Raw genomic sequence first — 12,928 nt, 5'->3', positions numbered from 1 at the left:
CTCTATCTCTCCTTCTCCCCTCCTTCCCTACTCCCTCTTACTTTCTTTCTCTATCTCTCCTTCTCCCCTCCTGCTCCCTCCCTCCCTCCTTACTCCCTCTTACTTTCTTTCTCTATCTCTCCTTCTCCCCTCCTTCTCCCTCCCTCCCTGCTCCCTCTTACTTTCTTTCTCTATCTCTCCTTCTCCCCCTCCTTCTCCCTCCCTCCCTGCTCCCTCTTACTTTCTTTCTCTATCTCTCCTTCTCCCCCTCCTTCTCCCTCCCTCCCTGCTCCCTCTTACTTTCTTTCTCTATCTCTCCTTCTCCCCCTCCTTCTCCCTCCCTCCCTGCTCCCTCTTACTTTCTTTCTCTATCTCTCCTTCTCCCCCTCCTTCTCCCTCCCTCCCTGCTCCCTCTTACTTTCTTTCTCTATCTCTCCTTCTCCCCCTCCTTCTCTCTCTTACTTTCTTTCTCTATCTCTCCTTCTCCCCTCCTTCTCCTCCCTGCCCCCTCTGTTGATTGCGGCTATTATGTACCCATGGCCTGGGGATGTAGCTACCTACCTACACACACACACGCACGCACACATACACACACACATACACGCACACACACACACACACACACATAAACACAGCTACTGCAGCAATTACCAAACAGTGTTAAAGTGGGATTGAATCAAAGGAGGAAATAATTGACATTCTGCATGCCCAACAGACACACACACACACACACACACACACACACACACACACACACACACACACACACACACACACACACACACACACACACACACACACACACACACACACACACACACACACACACACACACACACACACACACACACACACACACACACTACAGGAGGCTGCTGAGAGGACAGTCATAATAACAACAGCTGGAACGGGAAGGGCATCAAACTCATGGAAACCACTAGTTCCTCTCCAGCCGTTCCCCAATTAAGGTGCTACACACACTACACTCCCACACCAACACAGAGAGAGGAGGGAGGGAGAGAGAGAGAGAGAGAGAGAGAGGGAGAGAGAGGGAGAGAGAGAGAGAGAGAGAGAGAGAGAGAGAGAGAGAGAGAGAGAGAGAGAGAGAGAGACAGAGAGAGAGACAGAGAGATAGACAGAGAGAAAGAGAGAGAGAGAGAGAGAGAGAGAGAGAGAGAGAGAGAGAGAGAGAGAGAGAGAGAGATGAAAATATCCAATGCCTCAGATCTATCCATCAGGCCAATACTCTCTGTCTGATATGTAGAAACCAGTATTAAGATTTGACACACAAACCGCGCGACTGCGTCAGGCAGTGTGACGCTGTGTCTGAGCACCGTACAAGGTAGAGGGGTAGCGGGCAGGAGTCGGGTTCGGGGCGGGGGTAGGGGAGGAGTTATCCGGCCAGTATAAAGCTTCCAGGGCTTGGGGTTGGAAAGGGAGTTCCCTGGTCCACACTGCTGTGAGTTCGCACGTTAAAAACAGAGGGTGAACCCCCCAGCCCATGGAGACAGAAACACCGAAATAAACGGCACGGATTAACGGATGAGATTGACAGCCGAAACGCGCGGTTGGGAGAATGTGTGTAACATTGAACAGGTTTTGACGCAGCGCTGTTATAAACAAACCCCGGTTGATTCTGCAGACAGAGACACGGAGGTATTCTCTACCCCCCTCCTCCCTTTGACTCGTTACTATTCCTGCAACATTACCTCAACTTTCCTGCGGGGTTTATTTGGGATACTACTACCTGAACCGTTTTGGATCTAACAACCTCCTAATTAGGCTACTGTCCTCCGCTGCGTTTCCGCTCCTGGGTTTTTGGATTATTTTTGTATTTCTGCTGCTGTGGTGAACACTTGTAACCTTCAAGGATCTCTCAAGAGTGATTTTTTGAAGGTGCACCGACCGGTAGGTTACGATTGGTTTACGGTGGTTACTTTCCAAGACGGGCCTCGTCTCTCCTCTACACCGCTCACGGCATCAGGTGGCCGGGCCACTGCAGAGAGAGAGAGAGTGTGGTCTAACGCACAGCGTCGCTCTGCCTCGGAGGAAAACGCAGACTCGTCATTGTGTGTGTGTGTGTGTTCGAGTGATAGAGAGAGAGAGAAAGGGAGAGTGAGAGGAAGGGAGAAAAGAGGGATTGAGTGTGTGTGTGCGTGCGAGGTGTTGCTTGGACAGACGCAGTGGAAACGTTCCCGTTTTCTTCTCTTCTCCCTCACACACACACACGCAGTCTCGGAGAGCTCTTTCACCGACAACACACACACACGGAGTGTGATTCTAAGCACGGGGCTCTTCCCGGTGTTAAACGGACGTCTGAAGGGAAATCAATACCTCAGCCACGTTGACCTGCACGAGATCACGATTTATTCGCTCTGCGCGTGCTGTGAATGAATAATATAACAGCCAATCACTCACCCACCTCGCGCTGTGTCTAATCTCACCTGGTGTGTGTGTGTGTGTGTGTGTGTGTGTGTGTGAGAGAGGGCGAGTGTGTGTGTGTTCGCCAAAAGGTTCATTAGGAGGTGTTTCTTGGGTTTACCGTGTATACATCGCTTCACACGGAGGGGATTACCGCACTGCATGCCGCGGCCATGTGGGAGAACTTTGTGCCGCTCTAGCGCCAGTTGTCCGTCTACCAGCCTGCCGCCCTGCCACACTCTCTTTCCGCCCGGCCGCTGTCATCCAGACTTGCGGGTTTCGTCTGACATGTGATTTTTTATATACTACAATAAAACCGCAACAACGAGGAGGAGCAAAACAAAATAAACAAACAGAAAGAGAGAACGAGTTGGAATCCTCCTCGTGGGGATTTTAAACTCCTCCTGTGGATTTTACAACCCCTTCGGTGACTCCTCGGCTCCTCTCTCCTTGGTATAGGCTACCAAACCAGTCCACTGCAGTGATAATGTCCCTACTGTCGAGCCTCCTTGCTCCGGCCTCAGCTCTGGGTCTGTGTCGCTGTCTGCTGGCTGTCCTGGTGGTCCTGGGGCTGTCCAGCCGGGCAGAGGGCCAGCCATGCCCGGCGCAGTGCTCCTGTTCCGGCTCTACTGTGGACTGTCACGGCCAGGGTCTTCGCAGCGTTCCCAGGAATATACCACGCAATGCAGAGAGACTGTGAGTATATACAGTAGTCACTATATAGTTTATTGTCTCCCCTCCCTGAAGGCTATAATATAGACCAGGGGTATTAGGACTGTAGTCACTATATAGTTTGTCTACCCTCCCTGAAGGCTATAATATAGACCAGGGGTACTAGGACTGTAGTCACTATATAGGGTTTATTGTCTCCCTCCCTGAAGGCTATAATATAGACCAGGGGTATTAGGACTGTAGTCACTATATAGTTTATTGTCTCCCTCCCTGAAGGCTATAATATAGACCAGGGGTATTAGGACTGTAGTCACTATATAGTTTGTCTACCCTCCCTGAAGGCTATAATATAGACCAGGGGTACTAGGACTGTAGTCACTATATAGTTTATTGTCTCCCCTCCCTGAAGGCTATAATATAGACCAGGGGTATTAGGACTGTAGTCACTATATAGTTTATTGTCTCCCCTCCCTGAAGGCTATAATATAGACCAGGGGTACTAGGACTGTAGTCACTATATAGTTTATTGTCTCCCTCCCTGAAGGCTATAATATAGACCAGGGGTATTAGGACTGTAGTCACTATATAGTTTATTGTCTCCCCTCCTGAAGGCTATAATATAGACCAGGGGTACTAGGACTGTAGTCACTATATAGTTTATTGTCTCCCCTCCCTGAAGGCTATAATATAGACCAGGGGTATTAGGACTGTAGTCACTATATAGTTTATTGTCTCCCTCCCTGAAGGCTATAATATAGACCAGGGGTATTAGGACTGTAGTCACTATATAGGGTTTATTGTCTCCCCTCCCTGAAGGCTATAATATAGACCAGGGGTACTAGGACTGTAGTCACTATATAGTTTATTGTCTCCCCTCCCTGAAGGCTATAATATAGACCAGGGGTATTAGGACTGTAGTCACTATATAGGGTTTATTGTCTCCCTCCCTGAAGGCTATAATATAGACCAGGGGTATTAGGACTGTAGTCACTATATAGTTTATTGTCTCCCCTCCCTGAAGGCTATAATATAGACCAGGGGTATTAGGACTGTAGTCTCTATATAGTTTATTGTCTCCCCTCCCTGAAGGCTATAATATAGACCAGGGGTATTAGGACTGTAGTCACTATATAGTTTATTGTCTCCCCTCCCTGAAGGCTATAATATAGACCAGGGGTATTAGGACTGTAGTCACTATATAGTTTATTGTCTCCCTCCCTGAAGGCTATAATATAGACCAGGGGTATTAGGACTGTAGTCACTATATAGGGTTTATTGTCTCCCCTCCCTGAAGGCTATAATATAGACCAGGGGTATTAGGACTGTAGTCACTATATAGTTTATTGTCTCCCCTCCCTGAAGGCTATAATATAGACCAGGGGTATTAGGACTGTAGTCACTATATAGGGTTTATTGTCTCCTCCCTGAAGGCTATAATATAGACCAGGGGTATTAGGACTGTAGTCACTATATAGTTTATTGTCTCCCTCCCTGAAGGCTATAATATAGACCAGGGGTATTAGGACTGTAGTCACTATATAGTTTATTGTCTCCCTCCCTGAAGGCTATAATATAGACCAGGGCTATTAGGACTGTAGTCACTATATAGGGTTTATTGTCTCCCCTCCCTGAAGGCTATAATATAGACCAGGGGTATTAGGACTGTAGTCACTATATAGTTTATTGTCTCCCCTCCCTGAAGGCTATAATATAGACCAGGGGTATTAGGACTGTAGTCACTATATAGTTTATTGTCTCCCCTCCCTGAAGGCTATAATATAGACCAGGGCTATTAGGACTGTAGTCACTATATAGGGTTTATTGTCTCCCCTCCCTGAAGGCTATAATATAGACCAGGGGTATTAGGACTGTAGTCACTATATAGTTTATTGTCTCCCCTCCCTGAAGGCTATAATATAGACCAGGGGTACTAGGACTATAATAGTCTCTATATAGTTTATTGTCTCCCCTCCCTGAAGGCTATAATATAGACCAGGGGTATTAGGACTGTAGTCACTATATAGTTTATTGTCTCTCCTCCCTGAAGGCTATAATATAGACCAGGGGTATTAGGACTGTAGTCACTATATAGTTTATTGTCTACCCTCCCTGAAGGCTATAATATAGACCAGGGGTATTAGGACTGTAGTCACTATATAGTTTATTGTCTCCCCTCCCTGAAGGCTATAATATAGACCAGGGGTACTAGGACTGTAGTCTCTATATAGTTTATTGTCTCCCCTCCCTGAAGGCTATAATATAGACCCGTGGTGTCCAACCAGGGGGCTATTAGGACCAGGGGTATTAGGACCAGGGGTATTAGGACCAGGGGTATTAGGACCAGGGGTATTAGGACCTATCCACAGGTTGTACTGGAGAAGACTCATGGGAGAGCAGGGTTGCTGGTAAAATTCACATGAAGGTGATACAACATTCAGTCGGTGGTACAGTAACCTTAAAAAGGTTGGGAACCACTGATATAGCCAGCCATTATCCTAATATATTGATAATATTATCTGCTGCTAAGGTCCTACAACAGAATCCTCCAAAAACAAGTCCATTCTGATGAAGTGGTTCTCACAACAGAACCACAGAATAACCTCGTGGCTCGTTTTTATAAGAAGTGGCGCAGAAAATGGTTCCCATCGGTATCGGACGGTTGATTTAATTTGACCCGTTTTAAAGTCGGTTCATGAAGTTTACGGGTTTATGTTTTTGACGTCTCGGGCGAAAACCCTCAGTCCGAAACACACGCACGCACACACACGCACACGCACACGCACTCACACTCACACTCACACACAGCTCGAACTAATCAAAACGGATTTAGTGAATGTACTTTTAAGCTAATAAATCCTGTAGGAGAGTTTTTCTACCCGCTGTGGAGATGGATGTGGTTTTGTTAAACTAAAACATTTTCATTTACCCGTCAACAGATTGAGCGAGCGATCTCCTAATGTCGCCTCCGACAATTAAACTGTAGCACCTTGCTTTATCCTGCTCATCGTTATCTCATCATTCCTTTATCCTGCTCATCGTTATCTCATCATTCCTTTATCCTGCTCATCGTTATCTCATCATTCCTTTATCCTGCTCATCGTTATCTCATCATTCCTTTATCCTGCTCATCGTTATCTCATCATTCCTTTATCCTGCTCATCGTTATCTCATCATTCCTTTATCCTGCTCATCGTTATCTCATCATTCCTTTATCCTGCTCATCGTTATCTCATCATTCCTTTATCCTGCTCATCGTTATCTCATCATTCCTTTATCCTGCTCATCGTTTCATAGGTTTGAATTATCTCATCATTCCTTTATCCTGCTCATCGTTATCTCATCATTCCTTTATCCTGCTCATCGTTATCTCATCATTCCTTTATCCTGCTCATCGTTTCATAGGTTTGAATTATCTCATCATTCCTTTATCCTGCTCATCGTTATCTCATCATTCCTTTATCCTGCTCATCGTTATCTCATCATTCCTTTATCCTGCTCATCGTTATCTCATCATTCCTTTATCCTGCTCATCGTTTCATAGGTTTGAATTATCTCATCATTCCTTTTCCTGCTCATCGTTATCTCATCATTCCTTTATCCTGCTCATCGTTATCTCATCATTCCTTTATCCTGCTCATCGTTATCTCATCATTCCTTTATCATGCTCATCGTTATCTCATCATTCCTTTATCCTGCTCATCGTTATCTCATCATTCCTTTATCCTGCTCATCGTTATCTCATCATTGCTTTATCCTGCTCATCGTTATCTCATCATTCCTTTATCCTGCTCATCGTTTCATAGGTTTGAATTATCTCATCATTCCTTTATCCTGCTCATCGTTATCTCATCATTCCTTTATCCTGCTCATCGTTTCATAGGTTTGAATTATCTCATCATTCCTTTATCCTGCTCATCGTTATCTCACCATTCCTTTATCCTGCTCATCTTTATCTCATCATTCCTTTATCCTGCTCATCGTTATCTCATCATTCCTTTATCCTGCTCATCGTTTCATAGGTTTTGAATTATCTCATCATTCCTTTATCCTGCTCATCGTTATCTCATCATTCCTTTATCCTGCTCATTGTTATCTCACCATTCCTTTATCCTTCTCATCGTTATCTCACCATTCCTTTATCCTGCTCATCGTTATCTCATCATTCCTTTATCCTGCTCATCGTTATCTCATCATTCCTTTATCCTGCTCATCGTTATCTCATCATTCCTTTATCCTGCTCATCGTTATCTCATCATTCCTTTATCCTGCTCATCGTTATCTCATCATTCCTTTATCCTGCTCATCGTTATCTCATCATTCCTTTATCCTGCTCATCGTTATCTCATCATTCCTTTATCCTGCTCATCGTTATCTCATCATTCCTTTATCCTGCTCATCGTTTCATAGGTTTGAATTATCTCATCATTCCTTTATCCTTCTCATCGTTATCTCATCATTCCTTTATCCTGCTCATCGTTTCATAGGTTTGAATTATCTCACCATTCCTTTATCCTGCTCATCGTTATCTCACCATTCCTTTATCCTGCTCATCGTTATCTCACCATTCCTTTATCCTGCTCATCGTTTCGTAGGTTTGAATTATCTCACCATTCCTTTATCCTGCTCATCGTTATCTCACCATTCCTTTATCCTGCTCATCGTTTCGTAGGTTTGAATTATCTCACCATTCCTTTATCCTGCTCATCGTTATCTCACCATTCCTTTATCCTGCTCATCGTTTCGTAGGTTTGAATTATCTCACCATTCCTTTATCCTGCTCATCGTTATCTCATCATTCCTTTATCCTGCTCATCGTTTCATAGGTTTGAATTATCTCACCATTCCTTTATCCTGCTCATCGTTATCTCACCATTCCTTTATCCTGCTCATCGTTATCTCACCATTCCTTTATCCTGCTCATCGTTTCGTAGGTTTGAATTATCTCACCATTCCTTTATCCTGCTCATCGTTATCTCACCATTCCTTTATCCTGCTCATCGTTTCGTAGGTTTGAATTATCTCACCATTCCTTTATCCTGCTCATCGTTATCTCACCATTCCTTTATCCTGCTCATCGTTTCGTAGGTTTGAATTATCTCACCATTCCTTTATCCTGCTCATCGTTATCTCACCATTACTTTATCCTGCTCATCGTTTCGTAGGTTTGAATTATCTCACCATTCCTTTATCCTGCTCATCGTTATCTCACCATTCCTTTATCCTGCTCATCGTTATCTCATCATTCCTTTATCCTGCTCATCGTTATCTCATCATTCCTTTATCCTGCTCATCGTTATCTCATCATTCCTTTATCCTGCTCATTGTTATCTCATCAATCCTTTATCCTGCTCATCGTTTCATAGGTTTGAATTATCTCATCGTTTCTTTATCCTGCTCATCGTTATCTCATCATTCCTTTATCCTGCTCATCGTTATCTCATCATTCCTTTATCCTGCTCATCGTTATCTCACCATTCCTTTATGTCTGTAGGCTGACTTCTCTGATCTGTAATGGAAAGGTGAATTAACATGTCCCACCTGAATACCTGTCCACCTGAATACCTGTCCACCTGAATACCTGTCCACCTGAATACCTGTCCACCTGAATACCTGTCCACCTGAATACCTGTCCACCTGAATACCTGTCCACCTGAGATTCTCCTCCATCGTTTGTTTAAATTCAGTCATTTAATTGTGGCCTAAATAACGTCAATAACTAATACTGGCACAGTGTAGGTTGTGTGTTATTCAAATCTGTTTTTTAGAACATGTTTTAAATATGAATGATTGATTATTTATGTTTGTTTCCATATTGTAACTCATCGTTTCGTCTTGTTTCCCCAGGGATCTGAACGCTAATAATCTGACTAAAATCACCAAGGCCGACTTCGCTGGACTGGAGGAATCTGCGTGTGCTGTAAGTCGGCTATAGTTATTACCACGGGAACCTATAGTTATTACACGGGAACCTATAGTTATTACAACGAACCTATAGTTATTACAACGGAACCTACAGTTATTACAACGGGAACCTATAGTTATTACCACGGAACCTATAGTTATTACCAACGGGAACCTATAGTTATTACCACGGAACCTATAGTTAACCTATAGTTATAGTTAGTTACAACGGGAACCTATAGTTATTACAACGGGAACCTATAGTTATTACAATGGGAACCTATAGTTATTTATTACAACGGGAACCTATAGTTATTACCACAACCTTTTAGTTATTACCACGGAACCTATAGTTATTACCAGGAACCTATAGTTATTACCACGGGAACCTATAGTTATTACCACGGGAACAACGGAACCTATAGTGAGTTATTACAACGGGAACCTTTAGTTATTACCACGGAACCTATAGTTATTACACGGGAACCTATAGTTATTACCACGGAACCTATAGTTATTACCACGGGAACCTATAGTTATTACCAACCTATAGGGAACCTATAGTTATTACAACGGGAACCTATAGTTATTAACAATGGAACCTATAGTTATTACCACGGGAACCTTTTAGTTATTACAAGGAACCTATAGTTATTACAAGGGAACCTATAGTTATTACAACGGGAACCTATAGTTATTACAACGGGAACCGGAACCTTTGTTATTAACGGAACCTTTTAGTTATTACCACGGAACCTATAGTTATTACCACGGGAACCTATAGTTATTAGTGATTACCACGGGAACCTATAGTTATTACCACGGGAACCTATAGTTATTACAACGGGAACCTATAGTTATTACAAGGGGAACCTATAGTTATTACAACGGGAACCTATAGTTATTACAACGGGAACCTATAGTTATTACAACGGGAACCTATAGTTATTACAACGGAACCTATAGTTAACCTAACCTAGTTATTACAACGGGAACCTATAGTTATAGTTATTACCACGGGAACCTATAGTTATTACAACGGGAACCTATAGTTATTACAACGGGAACCTATAGTTACAACGGAACCTATAGTTATTACCACGGAACCTATAGTTATTACAACGGGAACCTATAGTTATTACAACGGGAACCTATAGTTATTTACCACGGAACCTATAGTTATTACCACGGAACCTATAGTTATTACAACGGAACCTATAGTTATTACAAACCTATAGTTATTACCACGGAACCTATAGTTATTACAACGGGAACCTATAGTTATTACAACGGGAACCTATAGTTATTACCACGGAACCTATAGTTATTACCACGGGAACCTATAGTTATTACCAACCTATAGTTATTACCACGGAACCTATAGTTATTACCTACGGGAACCTTTGATAGTTATAGTTATTACCCTATAGTTATTACAACGGGAACCTATAGTTATTACAACGGGAACCTATAGTTATTACAACGGAACCTATAGTTATTACCACGGGAACCTATAGTTATTACCACGGGAACCTATAGTTATTACCACGGAACCTATAGTTATTACCACGGGAACCTATAGTTATTACCCTATAGTTATTACAGGAACCTATAGTTATAGTTAGTACTATAGTTATTACAACGGGAACCTATAGTTATTACAAGTTAAAACTAAAACAGACCTTTTATACAAGCCGTTTTCAGTAGCCTATAAATGGGTTATAAACAAGGCTGTCAATTACTGTTAAAAGAGTTATTACAACGATATATAACATATAGTTAGCCTATCAACGAACCTATGTTATCAACGGGAACCTATAGTCTCAGTGACAAATTAGACCTTTTTACACATTTATAAATTGGGAACTATAGTTATTGCCAAACAAGGGGAACTCAAATTTCAACCTATAATAATGAATGAATGCCTGTCAATATGAGATTGAACTATAGTTATTACATGACCCTCAGAGCAGGGAACCTATAGCTGGCCATCTATAGCCACCCAGTCCACAACCAGAGTCAGATCTGGAGTCAGAACCTATATAGTTATTACCACGGGAACCTATAGTTATTACCACGGGAACCTATAGTCAGGGAACCTATAGGAGACAGACCTACCACGGAGACAGACCTGGAGACAGACCTATAGTTATTACCACGAGACAGACCTGGAGTCAGTTACACAGACCTGGAGTTATTACAGACCTATAGAACCTATAGTTATTACAGACCTGGAGACAGACCTGGACAAAGAACAGACCTGTTATTACAACGAGACGGACCCAGACCTGGAGACAGACCTATAGTTATTACCACGAGTTATTACAGACCTGTTATTACAACGGGAGACAGACCTGTTATTACCACGGAGTCAGACCCAGAACCTGGAGACAGACCTGGGGAGTTATTACAGAACCTGGGGAGACAGGAACCAGATCTGGAGTTATTACCAGACCTATAGTTATTACCACGAGACACCTGAACCTATAGTCAGAACCTATAGTTATTACAGACCTGGAGACAGACCTGGAGACAGACCTGGGGAGACAGACCCAGATCTGGAGTCAGAACCTGGAGTCAGAACCTGTTATTACAACGGGAGTCAGACCTGGAGTTATTACAGACCTGTTATTACCCTATAGATACAGACCTGGAGTCAGACCTGTTATAGTTAGTCAGAACCTGTTATTACAACGAGTCAGACCTGGAGTCAGACACAGACCTGAGTCAGACCTGGAGTCAGACCTGGAGTCAGACCTGTTATTACAACGGAGTCAGACCTGGAGACAGAACCTGGAGACAGACCTATGAGTATAGTTATTACAGGAACCTACAGAACCTGTTATTACCACGGGAACCTATAGTCAGACCTGTTATTACCACGAGTCAGACCCAGACCTGGAACCTATAGTCAGACCTACAGGGACCTGGAACCTATAGTCAGACACAGACCTGGAGTCAGACCTATAGTTATTACACACCTATAGTTATTACAGCGGGAACCTATAGTCAGACCTATAGTTATTACAAACCTGGAGTCAGACCTGTTATTACAGCGGGAGTCAGACCTGGGGAGACAGACCTGGAGACAGACCTGGTTAGAACCTAGACTGGAGACAACGACCTTTAGGGGAACCTATAGACAGACACAGACCTGGGAACCTATAGACAGAACCTGGAGAACCTAGACAACGGGAACCTATAGGAGACAGACACAGAACCTATAGAAGACAGTTATTACAGCGGGAACCTGGAGGGGAACCTCAAGAACCTATAGTTATTGCAAGGGAACCTAGACCTGGAGACAGACCTGTTATTGAGACAGACCTGTTATTACAAGGAGACAGGGAACCTATAGTTATTACAAAAGGGGAACCTATAGACAGAACCTGTTATTACAACGAGTTACAGAACCCAGACCTGGGGAACCTATAGTTACAGACCCAGACCTATAGTTATTACTGGGAGTCAGAACCTGTTATTGAGGGAACCTATAGTTATTACCACGGGAACCTATAGATTACTAGAGGACAGACCTGGAGTCAGACCTGGAACCTATGACAGAACCTGGAGACAGACCTATAGTTATTACCACAGAGACAGACCCAGAACCTGGAACCTATAGACAGACCCCAGACCTGTTAGTCAGACCTATGGTGTAGCTCAGACCTGGAGGAACCTCAGACCTGGAGATTACAGACCTGGAGACAGACCTGGAGACAGACCCAGACCTGGAGTCAGACCTGGAACCTATATTGTCAGACACAGACCTATAGTTATTACCACGGGAACCTATAGTTATTACAGACACAGAACCTTTAGAGTCAGACCTGGAGTCAGATCTATAGTTATTACCCACGAGTCAGACACAGACCTGGAGTCAGACCTGGAGTCAGTTATCTGGAGTCAGACCTATAGTTGTGCAGACCTGAGTCAGACCTGGAGGAACCTATAG

The 12,928-nt window shown here is 43.4% G+C and overlaps 1 pseudogene; it reads left to right on the top strand.

Annotated features, from left to right (window-relative positions):
- The first annotated feature begins 1,487 nt into the window (after positions 1-1,487).
- On the top strand, positions 1,488-8,993 carry LOC127924507 (slit homolog 2 protein-like; annotated as a pseudogene).
- The last annotated feature ends 3,935 nt before the right edge of the window (positions 8,994-12,928 follow it).

Source organism: Oncorhynchus keta, unplaced genomic scaffold (assembly GCF_023373465.1).
Source record: "Oncorhynchus keta strain PuntledgeMale-10-30-2019 unplaced genomic scaffold, Oket_V2 Un_contig_4166_pilon_pilon, whole genome shotgun sequence".
NCBI classification, from domain to species: Eukaryota; Metazoa; Chordata; class Actinopteri; order Salmoniformes; family Salmonidae; genus Oncorhynchus; species Oncorhynchus keta.
The sequence above is the reverse complement of the archived record's forward strand: the minus strand, read 5'-3'. Positions and strand labels throughout refer to the sequence as shown.